Genomic DNA, 26,068 nt, shown 5'->3' on the forward strand with positions numbered 1-26,068 from the left:
TAGTTTCTAGTCACAGGCTATGTCGAAAGAGCATTGTTAAGCAGCTTTTCCTATATTTCATTGAGGCATTCTTCTGTGGAACTTTCTGGTACTAGTCAGTGTTAAAAATTGCTTTAGTGTTCTGCTTATTTGTCAAAACGGTTTACACAGTACTGGCACTCTTGGCTGCATCCACATCATTTTATTTTACATTAATACATAATTACAGACCCAGTCACATAGGCCATCCAACGCCTCAAGGTTACACTAAGAAAGAACTACAAGGTGAAAATATACCCAGACCTTTTTCTGGAAATACTGGCACAAGAGATGCAGAGGTGGGAGGAAGAAGGGAATGCCAGGAGCCCTAGCAGCAGAACCTGAGAACAGAAATAAGGAGCAAAATAGCATTAAATGCTGACAACTTGCTTAGTGGAAGCATTATTTCCTTAGTGGAAACTGCTTTAGTTTCACGAACATATGAGGTGTGGCACAGACATTCTCAATGCACATTTGTATGAACCCATACCTACAAGCAAAACAAAGTCAATCCTTATATATAAGGGGGCATGATATAAACCCCATTCTAGTGCTTTTAAGAGGGGAAATAAAGAAAAAATACACAAATATGTTTGTTGGTACCTGCAGGTATCAAAGTTGTGACTGTGAATGCGAGGGATGCACTGCTTTCTTATGATGCCTATATAGTAAGCATACACAAAATAGGGCTGGTGGAACAGTCTGAATACCTGGAAAAGATATATAGGGCCAGATGCAAAGCAATTTAGAAGTGGTAAATTCTAAGATTCACAAGATCATGGGGATTGAGACTGCTTATTTGCTTTTTGGAATGTACTAGACACATTTTGCACTTCAGTTAGAGGTTACCAAATAGCAAAATGGGTTTAGAAGTTAACAATAAATCACTACTTGGAAAATATGTGTTTAGGGCTCCACTGCCAAAAAACTGTTCATTATTGTATTTATCAATGTTTAGCAACCAAAATCCAGTCATAAATTATTGAGATTTGCTGACTCCCAACATGCAGTGATAAGCCATTTGGAAAAGTAAAAGGATTCCCACTAGGACCCCCTTCTTCCTTGTGAATGTAAAAAAAAGGTTTGTTGGGGAGAGTAGGCAGTTGTTTAGAGGACCACAGTCCCCTCTCCAACAATTATCATTATTTTTTTTTAACTGCCTCTTTCCTTTAAGAAACACAGGCGGCTTTTTGTGTAAAAAAAACGTTTTTGAAAAGCAATCACAAACATGGTTGTCTGCAGAACTTAAAACACCACCATCCCTGTGATGGCCATCAATCATAATGAGCTGAATTTGTGATTTACCTCATAAATATTGATGAGGTGTGGCAGACTGAATCCCAGAATTTTATGAAACAGCATATTAGTACATAGGTTGATCTGCAGAATTCTACTCTGGTCTAACTAAAATTGCAACAGATTCAGAAATCATTTAATCCTGATCTGCTATACTACAGGTCTGGCAAATGGCACTTTTTGCACTTCTAAGAATCCACAAAGGGAATTTGCATGTGCTCAAAATGTGATGCTATTCATGTACACATCTTGCCACTGCCCAGACTTGACACTCATGTGGCTTATCAAGGATAAATAAGGTAGGTGTGTATTTTCCAGTGCATCCCCAAATTATTGCAAAATGAGCAGGACCATGCAACTGGCAGGGTCTCTATTTCCATATGACATTTGTGGCCTACCACATTGCAACCATAAGAGAAAGTGCAATAAGGCACAGGGCTGTACTGGGAACTTAAAGTAGCCCAGACCACAACAATGAAGCTTGGGGAGTTTTCCCCCCAATAAAATGTGGGGGGAAATGGAAAAAGCAGTGCATTCTACAACACATTTGTCATTATATATTCACTTATATTAGTATTTAAAGCAAAGTAAATGATGACCTAACAATGCACCAGTATACAGCAATCTTTATTGAGGCTCTTCAATGCTCCCTCATGATCACTCTCCAACTGTCCTTTTCATCTCTCCACAGCCCCTCTCTCTCACATGTATTTAGTTTGTTTTATAGCACCTCTCTTACCAGCGTAGGGTATTGGAGTACTTCACTTCACAAACACACACATAGAGAGACAATGAATTGTGTGTAAATCAGTGTATAGAAAATGTTGACAAAGGAGACTATGAAGTGTCAGATTCATGTCATCCATACTGGTAGGCGTTTTTAAAGAATGCTTGGTTTGGAGAAGCATAAACTCAGGATTCAGAACATTAACAATTTGGTTAGGGTTGACTTTACTAATAACACTTTATTTCTGCCCAAACAAACCCTTTTTAGCAAAGTTAGGATAATGAAAGACTGAAAAAACATAACATAACTGTCTAACCTGTACCATGCAGTCTGCATGCAGCTCTTTGATGGTAGTCTATTGCTTGCTGTGTCAGGTTATGATTGTAACTTATGAACTGCACAGTTACTAAAGAAACTTTGTTGCAAAAGCAGTATCCCACTGAGCTATACGCACAAAATATTGTTCTGTGATCTGCAGAGTACACGTTCTTTACCAGATGGGTCAAAACTGCCACTAGACAAAACCCTAAACTCTCTCCAGCAGGTACATTATTCACCAGAGTTATCGTGCATTTTTATTGTTGCCTGGAAACTGTTGGATATAAAAGGACTTCTGCAATGCTTTTAAACTGATGCACTGCTATAAAGCCGGCCCCCAGTAACAAAAGCCGCCCATACCCTTCCAGCCTCCTGGGGAAATGCCGAATGCCCGGTAGGGCCAGTCCGGCCTCGATGAGGCAGGGTACAGACATGTATGCCCCTTGTACTCCTTACAGACCCGTATTCCCACTGATAACTTAGATATGGAAATATAAAATGTAAATAATATAGAAAGGGATAGTTAAGCACTGTATCTGTCAATTCTGTTCCCTTGAGTAGTGCTTTTTTGAGGTGAAAACATGCTTTTAAAAGGATGTCCTTCCATAATGTTCACATGATTCTTGGAGCCAATGTATAACAAAACAGTGAGTGTGTGTCTGCTGCCTAATTATGCGCAGTGAACTGGGTCAGAAAGGAGAGCACAGCATTTGCCTTCCTCCTCAGCTAAAAGTTTTCTTCACATTTACAACAGCATTATGTCTGTCACATTTTTGTGAATCAGGCCATAGAGGCCGATTCTCATCTAAATCAAACTAAGGGACACAAATTAGGTCATTCGCGAAAACAACATTGCAAAATCTACAACAGTATAGTGGTAGGGCCTGTTTGCGAGAGCTCCTGGGTGGGTCTACCACGTAAAGGTTGGCGAACACCACAAGCTCATAAAAGTGTTAGCATTCCACAATTTGAGGGTAATTTTGTTTCTTTGCAACACGGATACATTTACTCCAAGCAAGGGCAACAGTCAGTGGGGTTCCAGTGAATGCCAGGGACGGACACATCTGTATAATTCGTGAGGGGTGTAAAGCAAGGGAGTTCTGGATGGGGGCAGATATATTCTCCGCAGACATTTTTTAAAGTAAGCACGCATGTTCTTTTGCCTACCTTTCTATGCTAGGATTTGTGCTCCTGTTGCAGTTCTGCATTAATACATACACATGGGGGTTCTCACATGTATAGTCACGTATATAATCATATAGTCACATGTGTACTCCTGCGTGCACCTCAGGAGTATAGTGGTCATTTGTTTTTTTATAATGAACGTACCCTAGTTGGTTTAACACGGCATTTGGAGTAGACCTCTGACTTTTTTCCCTGAAAGCTTAAGAACTGGTCACATAAGTGACAAAAAGAGGACAGTGTACAGACAAGGGAAAGAAAAATACAAGAACTCATAAAATATTGAAGATGGGCAACGCTATATCAAGTTTTGCACAGGTACATAAATGAAGTAAATTAATTGTGCACAATTTTATTGCATACATAGGTAAAGGCGCAGCACCACTTTCTGTCCAAATGTAGCTTGGACCTTTTTATGCAATATTTTGCATCACTGCAAAATAATTCTACCAGATTGGATATGTATCTAGCACTGACCTGTAGGAGCGCTGGTGTGTTGATTTAGAATTCAGAAATTGTGGGCAAAGCTGGGATATCGGAGGAGAATATTACCTCAGCCAGAGAGGCACTGGGATCTTGGTAGTTTATACTTTGGCCTTGGGCCAGTGACCAGAACGCATGAGGATGCTAAGATGCTACTTTGAATGCTACTTTGACTGCTTTTTCATTGTAAAATAAGTAAACCAGGGGTGTTTAATGTAGGTCTAGGAGGGATGGATCCGTGCCAAATTGTCTATATGATCACTAACTATATAAATGATTTCCATTAGATTAATTCTGCTAATGTCTTGTTAGAAATGGGGTCTCTAGTTGGCAGTCAGTTTACACCCTGTCCAAGTAGGGACCCTCAGTCTAGTCAGGGTAAGGGAGATATACAGCTCAGATAACCCCTGCTCATCCTCTTGGTAGCTTGGCACAAGCAGCCAGGCTTTTCTCAGAGGCAAGTGTAAAGTATTTGTACAAACATACAATAACAAGGTGAAAACACCACAAAAGGACTCCACCCCAGTTTCGAAAAATAGCCAATGTTAATCTAAATCAAACAAGACCAAAATTACAAAAATCCAACATACAACAGAAAATATATAAATTTTCAAAGGACAAAGATTCTTAATCCCTAGGAATCAACTGATGCGTATGTATGTGTCAAAAATAAAGCCGCACGGGCGAGTGTGCATCAGAAAAGCAAGAGATGCATGGATTCCTTACTCGCAAGTGATTCCTTGTCTGCCGGTAAACGATGTGTTGATTCTTTTCTTGCAGGGAAGGGATACGTTGGTTTCCGGACAAGCAGCCTTTGGTCCATGTAGTGATGTTGAAGATTTTGGTGCCCAGGGACGATGCATGGAAAATCCGGACGCACAGCAGCGATACATCCACACTGAGCTGGCGATGCATCAATTTTACCGGCACTGCATGATGTTTCTGTCGAAGTGCAGGCCCTGTAAAAAAATTTCTGCTGCTCAGCTCGGGTGCGTGGATTTTCACTCTGGTTCTGCCAGCTTCTCCTTCCAGGGGCCCAAGGGCTGGATGTGGCACTTCTTCACAAGTCAGGGGGTCTCAGCAAGTGAACCTAGTTGCTGGCAGATGAAGTATTTGATGTCCCTGAGACTTCTTAACAGGAGGCAAGCTCAGTCCAAGCCCTTGGAGAATCTTCACAAGCAGGATACACAGCAACATCCAGTCTTTGTCCTCCCTAAGGCAGAAGCAGCAACTGCAGACCAATCCAGAAAAGCACACACAGCAAAAGTACTCCTCCTCACAGCTCTTCAGCTCTTCTCCTTGGCAGAGGTTCCTCTTGATCCAGAAGTGTTCTAAAAGTCTGGGGTTTTGGGTCCACTACTTAACCTCATTTCAGCCTTTGGAGTAGGCAAACTTCAAAGGAAAGTCTTTGTAGTGCACAAGACCCTGCCTGTTCCTTGCCCTTCGTCAGTCACACTCTAGGGGATTGGAGACTGGAGACTGTATTGTGTGAGGTCAGGCACAGCCCTTTCAAGTGCAAGTGTCAGGTACTCCCTCCCTCTAGCCTAGGAAGGCTCATCAGGATATGCTGAACACACCTCAGTTCCCTTTGTGTCACTGTCTAGAGGGAATTCACTCAGCAGCCAAGCAGAGGCATAGAATTGTTAAGCAAGAAAATGGCCACTTTCTAAAAGCGACAATTTCAAACTCACAATCTGAAAACCAACTTAACCAAAATGTTTTTTTTTAAATTGTGAGTTCAGAGACCCCAAACTCCAAATCTCTATCTGCTCCTAATGGGAAAATACATTTAGAAGATATTTGAAGACAATCCTAATGTTAACCTATGGGAGAGATAGGCCTTGCAATAATGAAAACTGAATTTGGCAGCATTTCACTATTAGGGCATGTAAACCACACCAGTACATGTCCTATCTTTAAAATACACTGCACCCAGCCCATGTGGCTACCTAGGGCCTACCTTAGGGGTGACGTACATGTAGTAAAAGGGAAAGTTTAGTCCTGGCAAGTGGGTACACTTGGGCATGTCAAACTGGCAGAGCAAAACTGCACAAACAGACACTGCAATGGCAGGTCTGATGCATTTTTACAGGTCTACTTATGTGGGTTGGCACCATTCGTGCTGCAGTCCTACTAGTAGTATTTGATTTACAGACCTTGGGAACCTCCAGTGCACTTTACTAGGGACCTACGAGTAAATCAAAAATGCCAATCAAGGATAACCAATCATACTCACAATGTACTCAGGGAGCACTTGACCTTTAGCACTGTCCAGCAGCAGTAAAGTGCCCAGAGTACCAAAAACCAGCAAAAAAGAAATCCAGCACACAGTCACAAATTCAGGAAGCACAGGCAAAAAGACAAGAAAAACCACGCAAAGGATGCCAGGTCTAACATTTATGAATGATTATTATTAGACATTTTGAAATTTTAGCATGGATTGAGCCTGCGTGGGAACGCAAAGGTTTTTTTCTTCTCCAGGTCTCATGTCACATTTACTTATGAAAGGGGAGGTCCTTTACAAGACAATGAGGTTCCTGGGCCTACCCTAACGGTTCTTCCTCTAAGGGGAAGGAGAACACCATCCAACACCCAGGCTATTGTCTCTGGTCTGTGAGCAGTTCTCAAAACTAATTAGGGTAAAGCACTGGCTGGTCACCTGATGCAAATTAGCTTAGGAGTTTCATGTCCGGTAAAGGTAACTTTCTAAAAGTTATGTTTCCTAAATATTGATTAAAAAGTCAACTTTACAACTTAATTGGACTTTTAATAAATTATAAAAAATAGTGGTTGAATGATTTTCTAGATGTCCCTAAAAAGAGATAGCGGATTTGTATGTGTAATATTGATTTACACTGTTTCTCAATGGGTCATCCAGACTCTTCTACAATGAAAATAGCTGTGGGTGCTGCTGCAAAGTTACCTCTTGTTTGGTGGTCAACCCCAGTTTTTCATTTATTTTGTGGATTCACCTGCTGGAAATCTTGAACCCTAACTCTAGGACACTGCTTCCCAGTGCCAGTGTATGTGAGCTGACCCTACAACTGGTCAAAATGAGCTTACAGTCTGATTGGCACATTTCACTGTCCTATAAGTCCATAGTACATGGTGCAGAAGTATACCCATGGCATAGAAAGGTAAAGTCACTTGTGGACTGCAACACCTATTGTGCCATCCACTATAATGGCAGAGAAAATATGGATCCAGGCCTATCCTATGTAGCCTGACTGCTGCAGCGTAAAACCTACAATGTGAACTGTCAGAATAACCATTTTTGATATGGAAAGACCTCCTTTTTAAATACTAGTAAGTCACCTGCTATGTAGGCCTTGTGGCCCAGAAGGTAGAATGCACTGTATGTAAAAGTGGGGCGTGTAGAAAATGAATGTTACCATGCCCAATTTTAACAAGGCCCTGTTATCACTGTCACATATTTAGCTGTCCTTTGTAGAAAACCAGAGTGCAGATTAAAGTAGTAATACTGCTTTTATTGGACTGGGACCATCTAGAAAATATTTAAATCATTTTTTTAAATAGGTATTAAAGGTATGAAAAATCCAATTAAATGGTGAAATGGGATGTTTTATAGATACGAAAGGAAAGCAACTTTTATAAACCCATCTTTTCTCTGCCTGAGTTTTCAGGAAGCTAATTAGCTTTAGCAGCCTCTGATAGCTGGTCATTCGTACTGTGTCTGAATGAGGTGTGACAGATTGAAATGAATAAGCATGGATGACTCCTCTGAGCTTAAAAGAATATTCAGGTTGGGGGCTGTCAGCATCCTGATGGCAAAACATTGTCAAGTCCTGCCTAACAGGTCTGTATGAGGCACATGTAAAGCTTTTACACCATTTAAAAGGATCAAATAGGATCAGAACCCAATACTTTTGCATCTCTCTGGTTGTGAAGGACCCTGCTTTTGCCCTACTAGAATTCCACCTCCTATTTTGTTGTGGGTCCAGGTCCTTCTTCAAAGTGAATTTTGGTGCTAGATATCAAAGGACAGTTGTGATCACCATAGTGGCCTCACATACAAACCCCAGCTCTCACAGCCCAAGTTTAGTATGGCTGAAGAGTTCAGCCATTCTGGCATTGCCAAGGTATATGGTATTTTGGATCTGTTTGCAGTAAGGCAAGCAAGGGCTTCTAAACTGTAGGTAGACCAGGGACTGAGAACATTTACCCCATTGGTCATGATAGGACTAGGAGTATCTTTGGTGTCCTACACTCACAGTCCAGAGAAACCTACAAAGCTGAACCGTCACCCAGCCTTCTCCAGAGCACTTTCTGGACATGTAGAATATCAGAAGAGGGCTGGAACTATGTGTGTCACCTGAGAGGAGGCCAAAGGACTGGGCCTGCTCCCTCATGTTTCTAGGGCAACGAAGTGCACTCCAAGTGGCTGACGTCAGGTGTGGCTACAGGGACACAATACGCTGCAAGAGGCCATTTCCTAGAAATGACCAGTAGCAAATGGACCTGGCCTGGGCTTTGCTGTTGGCTTCTGCCTGATACCATAAGAGTCTGTAAGTGCCCTGGTTGAGATCCTGTGGGCCGTAGAAGTCTGTGGTTGTCTAAGAGCTGGAAGAAGGTTTGGGAACTTTTCAATTTTTTTTTTCGAAAGTCCCAGAACCTTAGAAGGATCCACTGGAAAAACAATCTGACCAACACTTCCACAGCGCCAGATAAGATTTCTGCTTTGTCCCACTCAAGGCTTCCAGCACCACTCAAATAATCAACTAAGGCCCATATTTATAAATTTTTAGCGCTGCATTTGCATCATTTTTGATGCAAAAGCGGCGCAAACTTACAAAATACAATTGTATTTTGTAAGTTTGCGTCGATTTGGCGTAAACAAATGAAGCAAATGCGGCGCTAAAATGTATAAATATGGGCCTAAGTGCCATTCTGTGTTGGGACTTGGAAAATTTTCAGCGACAAATCTCCAAAGCTCTAGAGGGACCTACCTGCTTCAAATTTCCAGCCTTCGGTTCCACGGTGGTGGCTACAGTTTCTGTGGTGACCAGCTCAGACAGGACTTTTTTCTCAAAAAGTGACAAAGTCTATCACTAAGGTGGGACTTAGAAAGTTTTTCAAACGTTTTTACTTCCAGACATTCACCGGGACCAATACACTTGTTGGATGTAAGCAGGGGATCACAACAGATGACCTTAAATCACACCTAGGTCGCAGTCTGCCCCTTCCATAGACTATAATTGGCACTTTGTGCTTTTTGACCCAATTTCTGCTTAACATGTTAGAATAACATATCTCAGATTCCCCTTATTTGACATCTGTTGTTTTGGTGTTAATTTATTCATAACATTTTCTCTTTACCCATGCCTTTGATTTAAGCCTGAGTGCTCTGTGATTCATTACCAGGAGTTGAGCACAGTGCTATTTTTTTAATTTGATTGAAATCCAGCATGAGGTGTCCTTATTCTTTGAGGTGGACACTTCTTGACCCCAAAAATTGATCCACTTTTCTACAGGTGCTAGTCAAGGTAGGGACATGTTAACCTCATATATCTACGTCCACATGTCCCACTTTTAAATACCAGACACTCCACTTTGTGGGCTACACGTCATACATAGAGGTAACCTGTCAACATTCAAAAATATGTTTTTTTCTCCTGTCAAAAGGGGTTATTTTGACAGGGTGGCTTGCAGGTTTGAACTGCAACCGGCAGGCTATAATGGAAGGCCGAACCATGTTTTCCTTTGTCACTCTTGTGGATGGCAAAATAAGTGTTGCAGTCCACAGGTGACACTTACATTCCCAGGCCTTGGGAGTAGTTTGTACACCATATACTATGGCCTTATAGGAGAGTTAAATAGTTTAACCAGGAAATAGCCAATATCTACATGTTTTAGGGGCCAGAACACATACACTGGGAACTGGACAGCGGAGCCTAAAACCAGCAATTAAATTCAGCAAATGTTTGGGGTGACCAAGTAAAAACAGGTATTTTCTCACATTCATTGCATTTAACCTACTACAGTCTGTCCATAATGTAAGTGTGACATAATTAAGCAAAACTTAGAATTATGAAGGTCTTCTACAGTGAAGATAAAGTCATTATAGCTAATTGGTTTTTTCTCCCCCTTCTATTATGAGCTGAATGTGGACTTTAAAAACATGTTTTTTTTTAATTTGCCTCAACAAGTCTGAAATGTTTATAGTTGCTAGTAAAGTAAGTTCTTTATTCAAAATAATAGCGATCCTGGACTTCTTGTACCCTGGATGTTAGACATCTCACCTAAGAAAAGCAAAGTATAAGCATGCTATAAAAATGTCCAGGAAAATAAAATCACGTTTGAAGTTGGTGGTGATTTGAGGTTGATGGCTATTTCCAACTTAATCAATGTGAGATTGAAGTCAATCAGGAAGCCCACTGAGGCTGAAATCTTAAAAACAAAAACGGCTTGCAAATATGGATTAATTTCAGGACAGGTTACAAGCATGTTAACATTGTCAGCTACATATGCCTGGGATCAGGGACAACGTTATGCATGGCCAGAGTTTAGATACCACTTTGAAATATTTGTTGGAGTCATAAACATCAAATAATATATTGATGAAATTTAAGTTGGGACTGAAAGGAGATTCAAAAGACCTTTGCAGATGAAACAGTAAATAAATCTTCAGTGAGTTCAGTGGACAGCCACTCAGACGATTTTATGGTTTATATTACATTTGGATCTTCTAATTCTGCAGGAAACACCTGATAATACACAGGAATTTTAAAGTGTGGAAACGTGAGTATATAACAGGCGACTTCATCTGATTGTGTTGAGTTTTATTTGTTAAAGCCAGCAAAAGCAAAGACAGTAAAACAGGACGGTTGAATGCAAAACATTCAGGGGGGAAATCACACCCAGGATGCCATGTCTAATCAGGACGAAAGCAGCCTAGGACTACATTAGGTTGCCTTTTTTTTCGAAAGGACCATAATTCCTGCTTGTCTCCCTGATGGAGGGTTACTGGCACCCACCATGATGTTTTGTATAAGTCAAAACATGGCTGGAAATTGGACCTTCTTACATGTAGTAAAACGCGTACTTGGTGGAGGATCAGTACTTGCGGCCAGCCCAAAGTGAACCTACCTGAAGCCTTAGGAAAACATACCTTACAAATAAGAGTAGGTCGTGGATGTGTCGTTTTCATAAAAGGGAAATATTCGTGTGTTAATTAATAGTCCCGCCAAGGAGCCTCCAATCTGTTTCACAAGGAATTTTAGAGCACCACTCAATACAAATTTAAACATTTAATAATATACCATTATGTAATAACTAACAACAAAAAAGCTGAAAAAAGTGTTTGGGGCTCGTGATCACATAAGGAGTGATAAAAACAGTGCCAAATGTGTGTCTGTAGACAAAACGTTGGACCAATAAACATCATGAATGACGCTTTTTTCTACAATCAAATTTATGTTTGTATGCTGAGGTGATTGAACCTAATGTTGTCATGTCAACAACGTTCCACCCATCTGAAAACTTTCCAAATCATCACCAGGATGGACAGGTAAGTTGACTGAGCGCGAAACTTAAAATTGAAAGTGCATCAAGGATGTGTGCCAGGCAGTCACAATAACAATGTAGTAATGTGTCTGCCACAAAGAATTGTCAAAATGTAAATTGCCCAGAATGTCTGAGCTATGAATATGATGAAATATTCCTCTGTAAATCAAAAGTGTCCTTTAGGGGAGCGCGTGTCGTAGCCCTGTACATCTGTCCTCCTTTGGCGCACGCCCTTCATTTCCTCATTCGTGAAGTGTTCATTGGTGGAACCCTGTGTCTTTATACACACAATTGGCACTGGGTTTCTCACTCACTGTGTAATCACACGAGCACTGAGTATGTTTCATTTCCAGTTTTGAGTTATTATATATTGTCAGTTAAATAAAGAGCTGAAACTGTACTGATTGACACTCTGAAACTTCTTGAGAAGCAGCTTGGTTGCTCCTTGACTGAACTACTTATTAATCTGGATATGGTTTTTAAGTCTGGCCTAAATATAGCTTTCACATATGGACAAAAATATTCATAAAAACCTATATTATAAAAAACATAGGCTATGGGTCAACAATCTTTATCGAATGGTTTGTTCAATTGTCAATTGTCAATTGTCACTCTCAGTTTGTTTCCAGCCACACAGCATACAGACTCCAAAAATGTGCCAGTCCACTTCAGCCATCAGCTCTCTGCAAATGTGAGCAGCAGCTTGCTCTATCACACGTGCATGTCTGCCTTAAAAGTAGAGTGCTGTAGCACCTTCGTACCAGGCCAAAATAATTGCCTTCAAATACGTTTCTGGATGGTATCCCTGAGGTGGATAGGGAAGGCCGAAAAGGTCATCTAATGTGTTGTCCTCAGACAAGGCCATCAATAATTCAGAAGCTCTTAGTAGAACTAAGAGATCCACCAGCCAGGCATACAAAAATATCATAGGAGTAGGCAGGATCATTCAAGAGAAATCAGAGATCTTAAATACAAACTAAACAGAACCATGAGGATACATAAGGATAAAAATGGCCTTAAACTTAATAAATAAATCGGTGTGATAAAAACTCTACATAGGAAGAAACTTTGGGATATAAGGTGCTATAAAGAAGACCATGCATGCATAAGATTATATAAGGTCTGCAAATCAAAAGACCCTCACTTGTTCTGGAATTTAGCAGATCTCACCACAGCAAAAGACAAGACAAGTTGATTAAACAGTGTCCCCCCATCAAAATGGTCAGAAATATAAAAAAAATATGTTTTTTATGGAAGATCTCCTTAGAAGCGTTCCAGAAAAATTACAAAGAACATAGAATAAATCTGGCTATTAAATCTGCAGTTGACGTGGAACACATAATAAAATAAATTTGTAGATGTGGTGCGGTGGGACCAGATAGAATTCCTGCCTCTGTGTTTAAACCAAATATTACTCTTTGGTCTTTCCCTTATAGAAATGCATGGATTCCAATATAATCCCTGAAAGCTGGAGAAGTTCCCTTATGGATTCCATCCACAAAAAGGAGTTGTCCCTGGCATGGGAGAATTGTCACTGAATACCACTGTTGTATGTGGATGGGAAATGGTATGCAAAGATCCTGAATAAAGAACTGGATGAATGGGCTACCAGTAAGAGGCTTGTCCCATCTTTCAAACCTGGATTCCAGCAGAGAGGATAGTTAGATGATAAAATACAGAACAAAGGTAATAAAGGGTAGCCATTTAAATGTACAATTCATAGACTTCCCACAGCTTTTGACAACACTAAAAGTGATAAAAACCAAAGAACTTGGCATTCATCTCCTTCTGGGAGCACTAATAGACATGATTCTGGCAAAGGCGATACTCACCTGCCAGTGGGCTTCATCAGAGACAATTTGCATAAATAGGGGGGTAAAACAAGGATACGTTTAGCACCCCTGCTATTTAATCTACATGTAGCAGATAGAGGCAGGAGGCTCTCAGCCTCAAATGGATTTCCACCGAAACTGGCAGGGTAACAAGTAAATATTCTCCAATATGTAAAAGATACAGAGATACTGAATCAGACCCCAGTTAGGCACTAGAAATCTTTGAAGCCTTTGAATTACTAGTGTGCCAATGTTAGCCAAAAGGTAAACAATCATAAAACCAAGATTGTCATTTCCTGGCAAAAAATGCTTAAAAAAGCTCTCTGTCATCTGGAACGAACTAAAATTGAGTGCTCCAAGAGCTATAAGTATTTTGGAGTTTAACTAGATAAATGTGGGAGAACTTCCGCACAGCAATGCAGCTCTAAGAAACAGTGCTGGCACTTAACCACTTGTAAGCTATCTGGCCAGAACATCAGCACATTACTTGATAATATATCATGGATAACTAAAGGAATGGTTAGAGATGACTCAATTCCAAAGATATAGGGTTTTGTTTCACTAGCCAAATATAATTTCTCAAGCACAAGTACAACTGGAGTTCAAATAAATAATCATATAATAAATAATTTAACACAGAAGCTGTTCTCCCGATGCCTGCTACTGGCATTCAGAAAGTGAAGATGATTGTCATGAAAAATTATTTCCACTATGCAAATGTATACCACCTGCTGTGACCAATACCTATTTGATCAATGGCAGTGTCAAACAATTGTTTTGTACCCTTGTAACTAGGAAAGAGTAGTATGACACCCCTATCAGACCCTTCATTCTGATTCACAATGAGTTACAAAGCAAGTTGGAAAGTCATTTCCGACTCGTAATATGTCCTTACTACATTGTGATATGCCTTTTTGCAGTTGAAAAACCTGTCATTGTGCAGAAAAGCTTAAGGCGTCAGGCCCTAAGGGGTGGCTCCTTCGGAATGGTGAACGAGCATCACCCCACTGGCTGAGCCAGCAGCTGAAAAATAAAACAATATTTCAATATTGTTTTATTTTACAGCTCCTGGCTCACCAGCAGATGGGGGAGGGACAGGGCTGGTCCATGGGAGGGGTTAGCAGGGAGAGTGGAGTCTAAGTGCACATGTCAGTTGGGCCGGCCATCTTAGGCTGGCCAAACTGACATGCGCACTTAGGTTTCTCCAACCTGTCTGCGTTACAGCTGGGTTGGTCAAACTGAACAGACCCCAGGGCATTGTGTGAGTGGCAGAACAAGCTACTCAGACCAATCCTGATACTGCTCTCATGCTAACTATAGTGTATAGTATGGTGTAAGAGGGACTGCTGGGACAACAGCACAATCGCAGGAAGAGGATTGAGGTGGGCAGTGGCAGCAAGTACGTTTTTTAAAATGTTATTTTATTTCCCTCCCATTCCCCCCTCACTTGCCCCTCCCCCTGAGATTTGCGGCAGCCGCTGCTGCAGGCCCCATGTCTTTTTTTAAAAAAAATTTTAAAGCACCATCTTGATTTAGCAAGCGTACAAACAGACCTCATTATTGAAGTGTGAGTTAATAATACCTGGCCTATGAAGTACATACCGTCACACAGACACCGACACACACGAGGAGGAATGGTTATTGAAACAGTTATTAACAGAGTAAAGGTAATGGTTATAAGTACTGAATTTAGGGATATGGTCACAGTAAGTATTCAACGTATATATGATATTCATAGCATATTAGGATACAAATGTAATATTATGAGTTCTGAGAAGGGAGCTAGATGTAGTGAGAATGAAACATATAGAAAAGAGTGGAAATAAGAGAGTGGTGGAAGGTGTATGAAGGAAGGAAGACAGTATGCTGAGTGGGGGAGGAGGAACATGGTGCACATTTCAAAGACCAAGAATCACCAGGTAACATATACGAGTACCTGTAAAGTGTAATGGCAGAGCTTAGGGTTTGTTTTTTAATTCATAGCTTCCTGGCGTTCAGCATTGGGAAAGCTTGCAGAAGTAAGACGCCGTTGCCGCTCTCTGTCCGGGACACATTTTTTCCATAATACTGCCTGTTGAAATCTGTCTGTTTTATCATGCCGCGACCCGTAGGAATTTTTCACACGACAGGAGACATACGGTCCTGCCACTGCACTCATGGGAATGACCTGCCCGGCGGGATACATGCCCGATGACTTTAGATACACATTCAACCTCTGCCCTTATAATAAAGCTGTTTTAAGAATTTATGACACTATCTAAGGGGTCTTTCTTCTTCATAAAAACAACAAGTCTTGGAGACGGTCTCAAGTGATCTTTACAACTGAGATAGAAATGTCAGCGCATAACTCAACTTACTTTTAATATTTATTGTTTACACTGATTGTGAGCCCTGGATCTCTATTGGGGACAGTCTCATGATATTCTGGTTGTGGGTTGTATGTACATTGACATATGATGGAGAGGATTTAAATTGTATCATAACTACAGGATGTCTATGTTTATTGAGATTTAGATTGTGAACCCATTGTAGCCGGGCGGTCCCGGCTACAAGCGAGTCGGATGACGTATCGGACGAGGCCGATACGTCATTTCCGCGTCTTCCCGTTACCGGGGAGACGCGGTGCGAGCGAGGCAGGCGGCACGGCGTTGCCCGGGAAACGACGTCAGTTTCCCGGGCTGAAGGAGAACAAGAGGGAGACGCGCTGGGGGAAGAGGAGAGAGACAGGAACACGGAGACTGCAAAACCGGAGGAGAACGAGGAAGAACCGAGGAACAGGAGGAGTAAAGCAGACGAGGAGCAGGAGGAGGAGGGAGAGAGAGAAGAAGAGCCCCAGAGCCTGGAGAAAGGGGCCCAGCAGGAGGACCACTACCAAGCCAGCCACGACCCTGGAGGGTCGTGGCTAAACAAGGTACGGTCCTTTTGGACAAAAAGAAGGGAAATTGGAGGAAAGGGGACTGGGGAGGGGTCATAAAGGAGGGTTGGAAAGGGAGGTGGAAGGAAGGGCACTATAATTATCACACCAGTGTCACTTATCCCTGCACTAAGATTAGATGTGATCACACTATTCCCTAAAACAAATACCTCACCGGCACCCACCCCCTCCCTTTGTGTTTACCGCTTCCCAGTCCAGAGATAAGAGAGAGAGGAGAACGCCAATTATAAACCAATACTTACCTTAGCGTTCTCCCTTCTATTTCCGGCATCACCCTGGACTCCGACGAGCGAGCACGGCGGATGGGCACCTGAAAAACAAGACGCACGAACATAAAATCACGAACCTGGGAAAAGATACGAAAGAAGAACAGAACGACGGAGAAAGACAATAGTACTTCTAGTTTTGTTACCATACCCTACTTCCCGTATAACTAAAAATAAACCACTTACCACTAACAAAATAACGCCTCATTGGTCTTCATACTGTTCGACCTGCCACACCCATATCATTCCATTTTCTATATCTTATTCTATCTTGAAACACACGTTTATTAATTTCTACACCTGCTGTGACAATTTGTTTGACTTTTTCTACTTTGTAAATCAACTATTAAATTCAGTTCTGATGTTACTTCTGGACATCTGAAATATTTACCTAATTAGTTTCAAAAGGTCATGTATAAATCCATCCCTTGTTGGCATTTTCATTTATTTTAGCTTGTTCTTAGACATGCCTGTACCCATCAAAGAGGGCATGTTTCATGTTGAGCTCTCAATGAATTTCATGTGTAGAAAAGGTTCCTCCTAAAAATTAGTTCCCAAGTATGATGTGGTTCTAAGAAACAAATCAACTGTGTTCATGTAAACACAACATTATACTGATATATGGCATATGGGAAAGAGCATTGCATTTTAGGAATTTGAGAAGCTTTTCTCACTCCAAAAATGAGGTTCCAGTATTTGGAAGGACGTGTTTTAGGCGTCCCTTCCACATACCAATATGGTATATTATGTATCATTGTTTTTTTGTGATCAAATCCAGAATCCAAATATAAATAATTTACTGAAACCTCTAAGGAGGTGGTCCAGCTACAAAACTGAAGTGTTCCTTCTATGTGAATAAAGACCACTGCCAACTCTTAACCAAACTTTTTAAAGGGCTGAAATAGGCCACTTTCTTTATGGAATATGGACTTCGAAGAAAGGTTTACTTTTTTGAAAATCAGTCACAGACTTGGAAGCCTGCTGACTGCTCTCTGTGACTGAGACTTGTCAGACTGAGTCACAATTTAAGTCATATCTAATTAATATTAATTAGTTAGACTGGATTGTGACTGAATCTGATTCACTTTTTTACTAACGAATCTCAGGGTTTTGAGTGACATTACAGGCAACTCAGGCTTTGCTCTCATTGCCTATTTTTTTGTAAAGCATTTTATTCATTTTATTCCTAGAATTTGCAAGGAAATACAAAACCACTCATTTCCCTCCCAGCTTCCCCACCACCATTTGCGCAACCCTCCCCCTGCCCTCTGTCGCTGGCTCTTCAAGTATTCAATCATTACAATTTCAAACTTAATCAAATTTCTTGGGACATCCTCTACTCTTTTAAATTGCTTTCTCCTGTCTATAACACAAATCCATGTCCCTTTCCCAGTCTGTGATCTTTTGAGTCCCTGCAGATCCCCATCTGCATGCTATCTCTCTCTTAGCCATCAGGAATTCCAGATTAAGTTGTATTTGTTGGTACAAGGTAACATCAGAGTCAATCCAAATTCCTAATAGGGCTGGTGAAGAATTCATCCCTACCTTCTCCTAACCGTCTTTTAGTGCAGGACAATCCCAAAAGGTGTGGAGGAAAGACACTGGTTTCCCACATTGTCTCAGACAGGAGAGATCAGGTATTTTCCCAGCAATGTGTAGGTGCATTCTAGTGTAATAGACCTTATGTAGAATTTTAAATTGAAATAATTTATAATGGGCTTTAAACGCTACCAACTTAGGAAATTCTATCGCCTCTATCCAGTCTTCATCCTCCAGCTCACCAATATCAGCCTGCCCTTTACTGCGTAAAGCGCCTAAATCTTTCTGAGTATTTCTCATATTAGTCTGTTATGCAAGTGATATCATTTACTTTGCCAGGGGGCCATCTAAAAACCTACAGTCTAGCAGGGAGGACTTCATAGTTTCTTCCACTACCACGCATCACTTTGTTAAGACATAATGCAATTGTAGGTATCTGAGCATGTGAGAGGGTTGCATTTGGTATTCCTTTTGGAGATGTGAAAATGGTGCCATTTAATTGGCGTCCCACACGTCCGCCAATGTGCTACTCCTTATCTGATCCCATTGCCTAAAGCCCTTCAGTGTTGTGACATCCTGAAGTCATGTACCCAACCATACTGAGGTTTCTGGGGTTAGTTACCCTTTCTTGCCCATCTCTCTATACAGCTGATGACTCATGTCTACTGATAACCTTGTGGCTGGGAGAGTGTCTCTTCTGAGTTTCTCCCAATAGAGAAAGTGTAAATAACCTTTCTCTCCAATCATTTCCCAATCAATTTGAAACGTTACATGTGTCAGCAGTGCTAAGGCCCAATCATTAATCACAGATAAACATGCCACTTCACAGTATTGTTTTATAATAGGGAGGGCTATTCCTCCTTCATATGTAGAATGCTGTAGGTTAGCAAACACTATTCTTGGAGCATTACCCTGCCATAGAAGAGTCCATAGAAGACCATGAACCTCACAAAAGAAACATGTAGATTATCTATAGGGAGTGTTTTCTAATAAATAAATAAACCTAGGGAGTGCCACCATTTTGAATATTGCCGCCTTCCCCATCAGCGAAAGTGTAAACCTTTCCACTGTTTAACGTTCCTCCCCACATTACGCAACAAGGGTGAGATATTATCTTCATAGTGCATACTCTCAGACTTATAACTCCAAAGCCCCAGGTATTTAAAATGTGTCCTTTCAATCCTCCATGGTATTGGAAGAGCCCATCTCACTTCCCACATGCCTATGCAGAAAATTATGGATTTGTCACAGTTAATATGCAGTCCGGAGTATTCCCCGAAGATGGCAGATATTTCCCTGATTCTATCTAGAATTCTGTCTGGATCTGCCAGCTATAATAACCCATCATCAGCATCCAATGAAATTTGCTTTTCCAACGATGGAGCCCACCTCCAAACTTCAATTTGTGCATCCAGACTTACCCATTCCACCAATGGTTTTATTGTTAACGCAAACAACAACGCCAAAAAGGGACATCCCTGGCATGTTCCCCTCTCTATTGGGAATGTATTGGAGAGGACTAGCGGACTGTTTGCTTTCCCTCTTGCTTGAGAAGCGGTATATGATAAACCAACCAAAAAAGAAACTTGGGGCCAAATCCCATTTTTGCTAGCACTGCAAACATTTATGGGCACTCTACTGAATAAAATGCTTTGTGGGCATCTAGGGCGGCCACAGCCAAAGGCACCTGTAAACCTGCTGCCACCATATTGCTATATACGGGCCCCATTAAGAGTTTCCAGCTGGGTCAGCGGGCTTAAATAGATTTTGCGTCCGCTGGCCCAGTGGGAAAAGGCCTACAGGATTGTCTCCTGCTAAGGATAGAGTCGGAGCCAATGCTGTAGTGCATTGGATGCAGGAGCATCCATCTTGATGTTCACTGTCTGCAAGGCAGACAGTGAACATCACAATGGGGCTGGCCGGGGGGGGGGGGGCTCACTGCCCTTGCCAAGTGCATGGGCAGTGCAGGGCCCCCCCTGGGGCATCCTTCACCTAGTCTCCGCCAGTCTTTACATGGCCGTGCTACCGCCATGTAACTGCTGGCGGAGAGGGGGGTCGTAATCCCCAGGGCGGTGTAGCTTGCAGGGCTTTCCTGGAAGATTAGGACCGCCAGCACCACCAGACCCTCCTGTGGAGGTAAACTGGCGGTCTGACTGTGGCGCAACTGCCACGGTCGTAATGTGGCATTCAGCCCGCCATATTGGCGGCAGTCCAACCGCCACCGCAGCCCTAGCGGTCTTCAGACCACCAGGGTCGTAATGATCCCCATAGTCTATATGGTAATGTGTATTATGAGTACCTGAATAATAAGAATAGGCCCTGTCTAGAGGGAGTATAAAGCACACCTCATCCACCAATCCCAATACCCAGGTGAATCCATTAAGGTTCCCCTCAGGGAGTACGCATACTTGTTTCATGTATGTCCTTCATATACAAGAATCTATCAACATATTAAAGTCTCCCTGCAGCACTGTCAGGGCCTTGGGAAGGTCTGTCACTACCCTAATTAACACTTGTAGCATATCTCTTTGGAGGCCCAGAGGAACATACATATGAATAAGTGCCATCAATTTCCCCTCCAAGCAACTCACTACCACTACAAAGCATCCTAAAGTGTCTCACCACAGTCAAATTATTTCAAACGTAAGGGATTTACGGGTGAGGATAGCCACTCCCCCAGATCCCCTAGTATAACCTGTGTGACCCAGCACTCTATAATTTCCACCATTCAGTACCAGTGTCTCTGTGCTGCACACATGCATTTCCTTGAGGAACACCAGATCTGCAACATACTGTGATAGGGCTTTGTGTACCAGACCCCGCTTAATTTTATGGCCAGGCTCATTCACATTCCATGGCAATACTGTTGGAAATCCTGTAAAGGTGTCTTCATGACATTGTCTGTTTAACCTTACCGTATGTTGGCACCCTCCCCCATAACCTATACCCCAAACCCAGAGCAAACTCAAAACATTATCCCCCCATCTCACCACCCATCCTACCTTGCCGAGCTGTGGCCATTCAACTAGCCACTCCCCCAATTACTGATACACCATTCACCCCTCTAGAGTAAAACAATACACACAAGCAGATAAACAATAAGTCAGTTATAGCAGATGGAACCCAATGTTAATGGCAACATGAAAAACATCTATGTCTGCTCCCTGGCCTGGAGGGTTCATCCAACTGTCAAGACTTAGTCAAATTATTTCACTGGACGTCATTGGAGTCATTACTAAAGGCAGTGTCTCTGTCTCGCCCCCTCTTCTTCCGAATCATCTGTGCCTTCCCGGTGTACATCCTACCTTTTGCCCTCGATATTGCCTGCTGGCAATGTATGCTTCCTCTACCTTTGCAACTACCTTTTCCTTTTCATTTTCAACTTGTTCCTGGGAGGGTCCACGCTGACTTCTTCCATCCGACCAGGGATTCTCATCCTGTTCCTCACTTCCAGTCTGTGTGGATGGGCATCCCCGATTCCCAAGCCACTCCCAAACCTCCTTCAGATTTGGAAAGAAGTTTGTCTCGCCTTTCCCAATTACATGAAGTCTCACCTGGAAAAACGGGGCACACTGAATATTTAAAGACTGCGGGTGACTCCTGACCACTATATAGGTGGCCCTCTGCTTTTGCGCTGTTGTTGTATAGTCCAGGTACAGTTTCACCATTGCTCATTCCACTTGCCAGGGTCCATTGGTTCTCGCCCGTTATGTTATCGCATCCCAGTCCCTATAGTTTAGGAGGCACACTATTATCACTCTAGGCAGCGTGCCTGGTTTCAAATCCTTGGCAGGCACTCGATCCACCCGCTCCACTGAAAACCATTTGGAAGTCTTCCCCTCCTGCCAACCAGTCTTCCATATACAGTTCAATGGATGGTCCTTTAACTTTCTCAGGAGGACCCACCACTCTAAAATTATTCCTCTTTGATCTACCTTCTGCCTCTTCCATCCTATCCTGGAGCACTTTTACTTCCTTTTCCAGTTGAGTTAGGTGGTAACTGTGGGACAGGATTGTAGGCCTTGTCTGCGCCAGCATTGATTAGGTTTCTGCCACTCTGTATACAAGTTTATTGTGATCCTCTGTTAAGAGATTGACATCTATCACCACTGTTTCGATTTTCTATTCTAGTGTCTCTTTTGTTTGTTTGATGGCTGTAAGTATTTTTGCTGTGTGTGATCCTAGTCCCTTTTACACTGTTCCTTATCGTGGTGAAGGTGAGTCCACACTGTTATCCTTTCGAGCACCCCCACAAGGTTGCTGAGAATTATTTGTGTGCACCATCTCCTGGGTGTCCTCCCTCTTGATGTGAGCATTGCAACGATCTCGCCTCCCGCAGGTCTAGCCAATTATTCCTCTTCGCTCCTCATTATTTCACCACATCTGTAGGTGGCTACAGTATTGCAGAACTAGGGCCGCCACCGATGGGGCAGTGGTGAAATCTGTATGTGTATTTGTAACCATGCATGCACCGCTACCCGGGCAAGAGCACTCTATCCCAGAACACCGGACCTTGCCAAGGTGGAATTCCTGCTATATATATCTATGCTTTTTGTAAAATATATGCTGGGGGTAAAATGAGTGCCCCACTTGCTGTCTACCAGACAGAGAGTGCCTCATTAAGGGCCGTATGCACTTGAAAGCTGGGGCCTCGCAGGTATACCAAATAATTTTTTTCCCCTCTAATCTCCCAGACTTAGCTGTTACTGCAGACCTTATCAGCATATAAAACAAAGTACCCACTCAGGGTTGGATCCACAGCACCTCTATCAAGCATCAATGACAGCCCCAGTCAGCTCAGTTTGAGTAAGCTGACCCAGTGCTAAGATCCTAGCCCTCACGGGATCTATCAACACCAGTGCAGCTTAACAACCACAGCAGTCAAATAGGGAATTGTCCTCGGGGCCCTCTCACACCCCTCCAGGCCAAAGATGTAGCCTTGCTCACTCAGCATTGTTCAGCTTGTAATACGCGGGGTATCCACTGCCCTCAGGTGTACCTCGTACTCCAGTAAAGCCCATAAAGAGCGTCCACCATGTTCCCTCTCCAATGCTCCATGTTCCGACCTGCTCTCATTGTCTGATGTCTTTCAGAACCCTTCAGTGGAAAAAAATCTCCATTGATCACTGTTGCCCCTCTTTAATTCTGTACTTTTTACTTCTACTCAAATTAATTTTAGTTACTAAAACCTAAATATTGTTTCATTTTATTTCCCTTCATCACTTCATCCAGAACATGAATTCTCTGTAAGGTTCTTATGCGTTGCTTTCCTCTCATTATGACACAAGTTTATTTATATGGATGGTTTTGGTGGCAGCACAACTCGTCATATTGTGGTCTTTTATTTGTGTTTTTGTCATTTATAGATGAAGCGCTTGTAACTCAATATACTGAACGTGAACCAGGCTACTGGAATGGTTTGATGGGTGACAGTTTGAATCAATGTTTGGGGCTTTGATGTAATGCTTCTTAGTTTTTTTCTGTTTGTAGAAATGACTTACCTTTGACAAATATTTAGAAATAAGTGATTTTCCAAAGAAAGGTGAAAGAAACAATAATGAAAATGTTATGGGTTTATAGAACATGTGATGGTATGTGTAAGCTCATAAAGAGATTTGTGGTATATTTAGGTTTTCTCTGCTTGTTTTGCACAACATTATGAAGAACCAGTTTGAACTGTGAAACTTCTAAACTGCTATTATGTTCTCATCAAAGTACTAATATATACTTTGGGGAGTTATGCCTCCTGTCTTGTAAAGTAATAGGCTGACTTGAGAATAAATATCTCTTGTGATTTCACACTAACTCTGGGCAATGATCACCTAGAATTAATAATGAAGCCTTTATAAACTCCATCCCAGCAGCCATTTTCCTCTTTTGATTGCTGCTCGGTGTTAGTTAAGTATCTGTATTTTCATTTAGAGTTCAAGCTTTGATATAAAAAGTGATTACTTATTTTAAGGTCAGGATTAGTTTGCTCACATTCCCAATTTATGGGAATATTTCTGTTGAGTTTATTTTGTTTAGGTATTTTATTTAAGATCCTGTATACATTTAAATAACCAAGATGATCGTTTGATGGATAAATTCAGTTGTTTTGGTTAAAATGCATAGTTTTTTAAAATTGTATTTATCTATTTATATGATTATAAGTACCTTGGTAGTCGAGCAGCATTTTATGAACTGTGTGGGCGGTTTGTTGGCATGCGCATTTGTAGATGCTTTGTTCTGCCCTGTTTGGCTCCACTTGCATGCTGGCAGATGGCCACACTTGCATACCGGGAAGACGTTTGTCCTTCCTGAGACGGTGGCATGAGGTGCATTCGGAGGAAGATCTCGCAGAGTGAACTGATGGCACTGCATTAGTGTGCACCATAATGGCATGATGCTATAGCAGGCATTTTCCAAAAGAAAGCAGATAAGTTAGGCTTGAAGCCTTGGGACGGCCATTTTAAAAAAGTATCAGTGCTTTGGCTGATGGTTGCTAAAACAACCAAAGAGATCAGTTACGAGGGCATGGAATAACGAGCAGTTTGAAGTAACTGAGTGGGTTTTTCATGATTTCTGGTGACAATTAAAAAAATATGTAGTGAATAATATTAATTCATACAGGATGAGTGAAGCAGAAGATGTTTTTAGATCTCTTACACAGGATAAGGCCATTAAAAATATGTTGCAGGACGAGGTGATGGCTTCAGAGAAAGACGTTTTAGAATCAGTTTTAGGAAAAAATAAATTAGTAAGAAGAAGAAAGGAATTTCCTGATTAGTGAGAAGAAAAGGTTTAAAAGTAAACATACTGAGAAGAGTAGTCTAAGCACCACAAAAGAGCAAGGTGTCCTTCGTGGCACAAAAGATGCTATCCTTTGTGGCACAAATGAGACTCAGCCTAGACCTGACAATAGGGATTCAGATAATGTGAAAATAGATTAATTTATTTTTGAAGCATATGATGAAGATTATTGGGATCTTGATAATGATGAGATATAAAGGACTCAAAGTGAAAGGAATCATTAAGGAACCACAAGGCAGTGACATCTTTAGCCGCGACTTGATTAGGCGTATGAGAAGCGCAGGCTGATGGCCTTTATCCCATGTAGCTAAGTTCTTGTATCTTTGAATTTGAAGACCTCTCGAGTGAGAGCCCAGGGCAGTAATGAGAGCAGAGTGTTTGAGATATGTGGTTGAGAATAAAGCATGTGTCACTCCTGATTTGGTTCCAACCCTGTTTTTTGTTTAAGTTAGACCCCCGAAAAGGCTTACAGAGGGCACTCATACAGTGTGAGGTCAAGCTCCTTGATGTAACTGGTCCTTTAGCAAGGATTTTGGATATGGCGGAGGAGGCAAAATCGAAACATGTGCCTGCTGATAATGATCTGTTGCAGGGCTGGAGTCAGAGGGAAGAGTGTTTCCTAGGGAACGCAAACGCCGCTCTGGTAGTTGAGAGAAGAAAAAACATACTGATGAAAATTAGTCTGAAGTTAGGAGATTTTGCTAAAAAAGAGCTTCATAGGACCTAGAAGGTTATTTATTTGGAGAAGGTTTAGTCCTTTCGCTGCTAAGCCCTTTCCCCCTCCTGTGCTAAGTCTTTTTCTTTTTAGCTATTTGGGGAAGTTCGTGCTTAGGCACCCCCATAAATCTTTGCTTACATAAGCTATGCATGCCAAATTTGTGTCCTTTTTTCTAACATCGTTTTTGGATTCCCCTAGAGCGGACTAGGAAATTAGCCAAAATACAGCTAAATTTGGGGATTTCTGGCCCCTTCTCAGACCGGGTGACCGCCACCTACCCAGGGTATTTCTGTTTACCACATAGCCCCTTGCAGCCCTGGGGACTGCCACCTCCCCGGGGCATTGCTGTCATTTTATGGGGGGGTGCATGCCCCCCCCGCAGCCCTATGGACCACTATGTAACTTTATGCGGGAGGCAAATGGCCCCCCGCAGCCAGG

Source organism: Pleurodeles waltl, chromosome 9 (genome assembly GCF_031143425.1).
Source record: "Pleurodeles waltl isolate 20211129_DDA chromosome 9, aPleWal1.hap1.20221129, whole genome shotgun sequence".
Lineage (NCBI taxonomy): Eukaryota > Metazoa > Chordata > Amphibia > Caudata > Salamandridae > Pleurodeles > Pleurodeles waltl.